The sequence below is a fragment of the Sapajus apella genome, unplaced genomic scaffold (assembly GCF_009761245.1).
Source record: "Sapajus apella isolate SASKATOON/1434 unplaced genomic scaffold, GSC_monkey_1.0 scaffold7, whole genome shotgun sequence".
Taxonomy (NCBI): domain Eukaryota; kingdom Metazoa; phylum Chordata; class Mammalia; order Primates; family Cebidae; genus Sapajus; species Sapajus apella.
This window is the reverse complement of record NW_022436947.1, coordinates 34,406,299-34,414,599: the sequence shown is the minus strand read 5'-3', so window position 1 is coordinate 34,414,599 and position 8,301 is coordinate 34,406,299.

The window sequence follows — 8,301 nt, the reverse complement described above, 5'->3', positions numbered from 1 at the left end:
GATTTGGGTAGGGATGCAGCCAAACCATATCACTCAACATCTCTTGGCCACAACTCCTTCACCTATAGGATGGAGATAATAATGCCTATCAGCAAAGGAGATAATGTGTGCAAAAGCTCAGCATGTCTGTGAGACAGTAGAAGCACAAGGAAAAGAGGAACACTGAGGATGTGGACGCCTGTGGTAACTGGGCTCCTTCAGCCTCTTTCTTCAGCTCCCCGTGGTTCCTCATCTCAGCACACACGCAGAGAGGAGCAGCCATTCCTCCTGGGGCTGAGGACCCAGCTCACATGGAACAGCTCTGGCCCACATGTTCTGAACCCCTGGGTTTTTATTATAAATCCCCGGTCCTGCCTTGTCTCCCTTGGGAAGCTACAGAGAAGCCCCAGCCCTAGACCAGGCCTCGGCATTTCTCAAACAGAAGCAGTGGCCCAGGCTGCTAAGCACTGTCCCTGAGGAGAGAGGGTGGAGCAGTGAGTGGAAGGCCTGGCCATCAGCCCACTGCTTATCTGCCTCATGCCTGTGGCCTCCAGGGGGCCCTGGGATGATCCTTCAAACACAGCCCTCAGCCCTGAGGCTGAGCAGTCATCTTGGGGCCGAGAGTCATTTATTATTTCTTGCCTTGTCAGATAGCCTTGAAGTGTTGACACATTGCCAGGCAGCCAAGGCTGTTTCAAGGATGGCCGAGTTGAGCTACTTATCAAGGATGAGCGCTTTGATCCTAGGTGGACATGTTTCCTCTGGCATCTTCCAGCCTCCTAGTTACTGCTTTCCCCGTTTTCGTTTATTGTAAGCTGGAGAGATGCTTTGGCTCTAACCCAAGAAATAAGCACTTCTACTCACAGAGAGGCCCCACAGAATAAAAGTGGGAAGAATGAGCTCTCAGGCAAGCCGCAGGCTGGCCGCCAGATGTTATCTTGGCAGGTGACACAGCCTCTTTGTCCTTAATTTCCTCTTATGCTAACTGAAAATAATAATAGTACTTATTTCCTAGGGTTGTTGTGGGTATTAAATGGGTTAATATTTGTAAAGCACTTAGAACAGAACCTGGAACTTACTAGATGCTGCATTTGTTAAGATGCATACTGATATACCTGCATATGGATGCAGTAGGAAGAACATAGACTTTTGTGCCTTCAAAGACATGGGTTTCAAGTCCTGGTTCTTTTTTACTGTCTGGGTCACTTTGGATCAATTACCTGCCCTGTCCAAGCCTGTTTTCTTACCTGTAAAATAGAACCAAAATACCTACCTACAGTTATTTGAGAATGAAAGCAGGTATATATGAAAGCACAGAATCAGGCACATACGTGGTACTTAATAAACAGTATTTCTTCTCTATTCCCTACTAGGCCTCTCCCAGCAGTCTCGCAAAGGCATAAGCCAATTTCTTCCCTCAGATTGGTGCTGCTTTTTGCCTACAATGCTCTGTTGTGCTCTCTTCCCCTCACCATTCTCTGTTCTGTTACCTCAGGAAACTTCTAGTGCTTTCTCTAATATTCTGAGGATCTTAGAAATTCTTGGAAACGTTTAATTACAGCAGTTTTGAATTTCTAAAGAGCCAAAGGAGACCACAGGTCAGCTGGCATTTTCCCAATACTGTCCCCACTTGAGGAGGTTAGGACTTTATTGTGCCTGTGGGTGGGTGTGTGAGTGTGGGTAGGTGTTGGCGAGGGGGTGGCCTTCTCAGACAGGCATGGGCTGTGGTGTGCTCTGTCCACTCGGGACATCTGAATTCTGGCTACAGTTGTCAGTGGGATCCATCAAATGCCAGTCCCTCTCTCAGTACAGTCGGATGGGACCATCTTGCTTTGGGCTTACAAACAACTAAAGGGATGAAGCAAAAAGAACTGCTGTTTCTGTGATACGTGCCCGATTCACCATGTCCTCTTCTTCTTCTTCTTATCTTCCAATCACCTTTAGTCATCAGATGCCTAATATTCGTCAACCTCATCTAACCTGTTTCCTTGCTGTATCATCCTGGGCATTTACTAAATGTATTAGTCTGTTTTCATACTGCTATAAAGAAATGCCTGAGACTGGGTAATTTATAAAGGAAAGAGGTTTAATGGACTTACAGTTATGCATGGCTAGAGAGGTCTCAGGAAACTTACAATCATGGTAGAAGGGGAAGCAGTCATCTTCCTCACAAAGTGGCAGGAGAGAGAATGAAAGCTCAGGAAAAACTGCCACTTTTAAAAGCATCAGACCTTGTGAGAACTCCCTCACTATCATGAGAACAGCATGGGGAAAACCAGGCCCGTGATCCATTGAGTCTTCAGTGGAGACAGATGGTGTTGGAGGTTAAGAGTCCCACATGTGGTGAACATCAGAATCTTCTGGTGCTTGTAAGAAAGTCAAAGTGAGTTACCATTCTAGACCTACGTTCGGGCAAGAGCTCATGCAGCTGGGATTTGAGAATTGGAGCCTCCATTCTAACATCAGCTCTGCACCTAAGTATGGTCTTGAACAACTCTCTGACTTACGGTTTCTCCACCTGTGAAGTGGAGATAATGATACCTGCCCTCCCAACTCCCTGTATCATTGTGAGGGTGAAATGAGAAGGGCAGGTGCGGGCACTGATGGTGAGCACAGGACACTTCCAGCTCCCTCAGCTATCTGTATAATCCCCAGCTTGGCACCTAGGCAGCTGCATTTTAGGGTCGTTTGTGGCCTTGGGGACAGAGAACTAATAAACAGAATTTTCCAACAATGTATTCAAATAAAGTCATCAGATCTCGTGAGTATGGTCTTGGACAACTCTCTGACAATCAGGGTGGAATGATGACTTCAGTTAGCTCTCTAACCATGAAGAACTATATATAGAATTTTCTTGTTTGGTACAGTAATACATTTAGAAAACAAAATAGAATCTCCATCTAAATAAGTGAATTTCATTTTTGTTCAGGTCTTAATTAGGCGTAGAGTTTGTCCTCTTGGGAATTAAGACAGGGGTTCCAAATCAAGCAAAAACATTTATTTGACTAGGCTTTCTACTAAAACACCTCCCTTCTTTTCTTCCTTCCTTCCAGTCTTTATTTCTTGACTGTGTTTTTTTTGTCTTCTTTTTTAAAAAAGTTAACCTTTTTGGCTAGAGGAAAATTTACCAAGCAAATGAAGACAGAGAGAAAAAAAAAGCAAGGGTTGCAATCCTAGTCTCTTAGAAAAAGAAATACCATTTGACCCAGCAATCCCATTACTGAGTATATACCCAAAGGACAATAAATCATTCTATTATAAAGACACATGCACACATACATTTATTGCAGCACTGTTCACAATAGCAAAGACTTGGAACCTACCCAAAGGCCCATCAAGGATACACTGGATAAAGAAAATGTGGCACATATACACCATGGAATACTATGCAGTCATAAAAAAGGATGTGTTCATGTCCTTTGCAGGGACATGGATGAAACTGGAAACCATCATTCTCAGCAAACTGACACAAGAACAGAAAACCAAACACTGTATGTTCTCACTCATAAGTGAGTGTTGAACAATAACACATGGACACAGGGAGAGGAACATCACACATTGGATCCTGGGGGGTGGGGGGCTAGGGAGGAATAGCAGGGGGTGGGGGAATTGGGGAGGGATAGCATTAGGAGAAATACCTAATGTAGATGATGGGGCAATGGATGCAGCAAACCACCACCACGGCATGTGTGTACCTATGTACCAAACCTGCATGATCTGCACATGTACCCCGGAACTTAAAGTATAATAAATAAATTTTTTAAAAAAGCATAATCCACAAGAGAAAACAATAATAAATTTGACTTAATCAAAATTAAAAAAAATTATCCCCTTTATATTGAGGCTTTCTATGAATCTTCTGCAAATGCTTTTTGGAAGTAAATTGGATTTAAGGCATGTATAACAACCTGTGTCTCTCAAATTCCTCTGCCTGGAGTGAAACAGAATCTTAGTGAAGACACAAAACAGCATTCTCTGGATTTACCAAAATCTGTTCTGCAACCACATCCTCGTATCAAACACATCACCTAAAGTCTGGGATTCTCCAAGGATTATCTTACCAATACTGAGCACGACTGCCCGATGCTATGTGTGGCACCTGCTACCTTCTTCCTTACCGGCCTCTGCTTACGGGACTGAGGTCTCCATTGCTGCTGACAACCAAGGCAACCTTACAGAGCAGCATGTCTATGCTGGTGCCCAGCGGAGGTGGCCGCCACTACCCATGCCACAGCTGCATCTGCACAGGATCAAGGACACTGACATCAGCCTGGCTTCTGGGGCTGGCTGGTGTTGCTGTTGCCCGCCGCTTCCTGTAACCTAGGGATGCTTTTGTGAGGAGCTATTTTTGTTTACACTTTAAAAAAAAATTCCTGTGCCCTCACCTCAGGAGCCAAGCTTCCAGGCACAAGACCCTGGGAGCTTGGCCGGAAGACAGAGTGACAGGCACTGTGCTGTTCCTCATACCCCACCAGACCACCACAGTCTCCATTCCAGTCCAGGTCCAGTGCAACGGAACCTAGTAAGTGCTTCCATTTCCCCTCCTATGGAGAGAGTCTTTCCTAGGAGGCTCCATCATTCACAAATGCAGACCCACAGGTAGGTTGAGCCACACATCATCCTGGCATTCACAGACCACAGAAATAAATAAATAAATCCTAATCAGGGAGAGGAAGAGGGCGCAGCTCTCTTAAGCTCAGGTTCCAAGTACAAAATAATGAATGGATAATTGGATAAATTACTGAATAAAAGGGGGAGAAAGAAATGGAATGAAAAGAAAAAGGAAAGGAAGGTAGATAAGTAAAAAGAAGAAAATAAAAGATTCTGGAAAGTAGATCTTAACCCAAGTTCCAATCTCTCTCTCTCTCACTCAATCATGGTGGGATGGGGAGGGCAGAGGAATATGTTAGGAGAGACCCCTCTGCTTCAGTACAAGTACCAAAAACTAGGTGTAGAAAGAAAGTAAGCAAATCAGAGGGCTGATGTTCTAAAATGAGTAAGGGCCTATTTGCTCACTCTCGGCTCTTAGGAAACTAGAGAACTCATGGGGAAGGCAGGCAAAAAGAAGCAAGATTTCACCAGAACACTGGCCCCTTGTCAATTTATCACTCTAGTGAAAGAGTGTGATACTTGGGATTTCCCCAGAACGTCAAACTGCAATGTTCATTTTATATATGCTGCTTGGAAGCTGTGTAACTTCCTGTAATAAGGATTTCAGGTATTCAAGCAATAAATTTGGGATGCCAGAGCCTCTTTTAACGCTGTCCTGTAGCTCAGCAACTCCACATTAGCACAGCTCCACACATCCAAAGCCTAGAAAGGGGTGGAAGATGAATACAAAGGGACAGATCCCTCATTCTTGCCCTTGGTGGTGAGTCGAGTCATCTCCTTGCAGCTGAGTATGGAAAAGAGTGGGGAACAAGCTCACAGGATCTTTGTCCCCTTTGACCTTTGCTACACAGTGGCCAGGAGGAAAGGCTTTCATACCTGCATCTGGGTCAAGTATCTGGAAACACGTGGGCTGCCAGCACAGCCATTCCACGTCAGCATCAGAGTACAAAGCAAGTGTGAAACTGAGTGAGAGTGTGAGCCTGCCGGGTTCTTCCTACCTGTCTGGCCCAGGCCTGGCCGCAGGGAGGGGAAAGGTCATGTATAGGACCCGCCACACCTCTCCTCCGTCTGCCCTTTCCTTGTTCTAGCTTAGCAACAGCCTACATTGCTGTGTGCCTTGCGTGTCTCCTTCCTCTTCCTTTAGAAGGAGGTGGAGGGTCTAGCTGAGGATAAATACAATGATCAAGTCTTAGATTGCATTTGATAGCTATTTGATGAATGAATAAATAATAGATGCATAAAGAATGAACAAAAAATGAGCCAACAACTGGGTGTAAACAGGCAGACAGGCCCATTTTACAAACAGACATTTCCCTACTTCTCCAGCATAATACAGTGGAGATCAATGGCTTTCACAATATCTTGTTAAACCTGAAAATTTAAGGAAAATATTCTCTTCTACGGAATCCATGTTAAATTAAAGAAAATTAGAAAGCGCTATATATAGCCAGGGTAGGGGAAGGGGATGGTTGCGTAAGAAACTGAGAAACTTGAAGAAAGGGAGCCGTCCATTCTGGTGGAGAAGGACACCTGCCTTACCTGCACCCAAACATTCCCAAGTGTCAATTCCCAGTTCCCACTGAAGGCTGGAGGGGTGATGTCAATATCTGATACTGACCATCCACAGTGCCTCTCCTCAGGGTCTGCTGACTCTGAGCACCTTTCTCTTCCCCGCTCTCCTCCCTCTTCCCTTCTAGCTTAACCTTTGGGTGAGACTGACAAGCCAATCTGGCTTCCGTGTTGCAGAGCAATCAAGGACACCTGAGTTTCAGAACCCAGAGGGCCCCTTGCTTAATATAGCACCTTCCTGAGAACTAGAAACAGGCGTCCCTATGGTAGTCACAGCTTCACTGGTGCATAGGGCAGTGAATGGAGATGTTGCTTTGTATAAATTAGAAAAATATTCAACATCAGTCCTGGTCCCGGTAGGGAACAGATGACGCAGTCAAAGTGGATAATGAAGGGAAGTGTGAGGGGAAGGTACCATTTACAAAGATGTAGGTGGGATTTAGGCAAACCTGCAAGGAAACTGTATGCTATGGTACCCTGGGGCTAGCAACAGTTGGGAGCCCTGCGGGGCAAGGAAAGAGAGAGAACCCTGTACTCAGGCGAAGCAGGAACTGTAGCTGTGGAAGCTGTGACCTTCAGAAAGGGAGAGAGACAATCAATGGCCCTCAATAAGGAGGGGAGCTGAGAGAAAGAAACAGTCTTCCCTTTGCTCTCCTGCTGGCACCTCCCACGGTGGGACTGAGCCAGATGCGGATGGGGGCAATGTCATCCATGCAGGCCAGCCACCCAGGGCACAGAGGCGGGTGGGAAATGGGTGCAGAGAGGCAATGGGAAGCATCCTCACGGGCACGCCTTTCCCAGGCAGACACAGCCCTGGCCGCACACTCCGAGGGAGCCTCACACAGGCTGCAGGTCAACCTTACTCTCTCCCAGGCCAGATGCCCTTTTGCAGGGAAAGACCCACACTATCATATGTGCCAGTCGCACATCATATGTGGAAAAATATTACAAAAGTATCCCATGTCCTAAAATCAAGAAACATAAAACATGGCAAGCAGATGTCTCCACCCACTATGTTTCTATTCTAACTTGGCTTCACTTTCTCCATGAGCCTTTCTTCTCTTCAGCAAATGGCAAAACCTTCCACCTGGTCACCTGAGGCAGAAACCTGCTGTGGAAGATGAAGGAGGAAAAGCTTTGACCATCTCCTCCATCTTCCACATCCAAATGAATGGTCACCAGCATGTTGGGTCCCTGCTGGAAGCCCATCACCACCTGTTTATCCCTACCGCACTGCCTTTACCCATCTTCCCGGACTCCACACTACGGTCATTTCCAAGATGACCTCCAGCGTCTGCACATATCCAGCCCCACTCGGTCTTCCACTCTCTCATACCCCATAGCCGGAGGTATCCTTCGAGACAGAGAACACTGATATCATCTCATCCCACCACTGCTTAACATCCTTCTGTGGCTTGCCTTTTCCCACAGGCAAGTTCAAATGCATGTGTCCAAATGGAAGGCTCTTTATGGTGCTGTCCCATCAGGTCCTGCAGCTGCAGCCCCCTCTCCACCGTACCCCCCTTGCTCCCTAACCTTCTTGCGAGTCCTCCAAAGCAGCAGGCCTCCTCCCACCTCTAGACTGATGCCCAGGCTGTTCTCCCACCTGGAATACCTCCACCCCTTCACTCCATCCAACGAATGTCTACTTATCCATTGGGCTTTTGGTAAACATCTGTTGTTTTGAAAACTGTGTTGGCCCTCTTTCTCTTCCCCTGCAAGCAGACCCAGGCACCTTTCACTTGCATCCACTGTCTACACTCTGCAAGCACTCTTGTGCGCCTCTCTTGAGGCAGCTGTGTTCTCACTGTTAATCTCCTTGGTTGTCACCCTTGCCATTCCTGTAGCCCCATGGCCTAGCATGTGCCTGGCTCTGCCTATCACAGGATCTGTAAGGGCTTACCGAAGTGAAGTAATTTGTAATGAAACGAACATTTCCTGGCTGGTGCTGCCTGACTTCAATCCAGCTAATCTGATCTGGGTGGCTGTTGACTCTGTCAGCCTGCTAGGCCTGTTTGATTCTTTGTGACAGAATGTAATTTGCCTTGCTCTACTTTCATCACAGTTTATCTGCTTTTAAGGCAAGAGAACCCCATTTTCTGATTTCTAAAGATTTCCCACCCAACTACTGTTTAAATATTT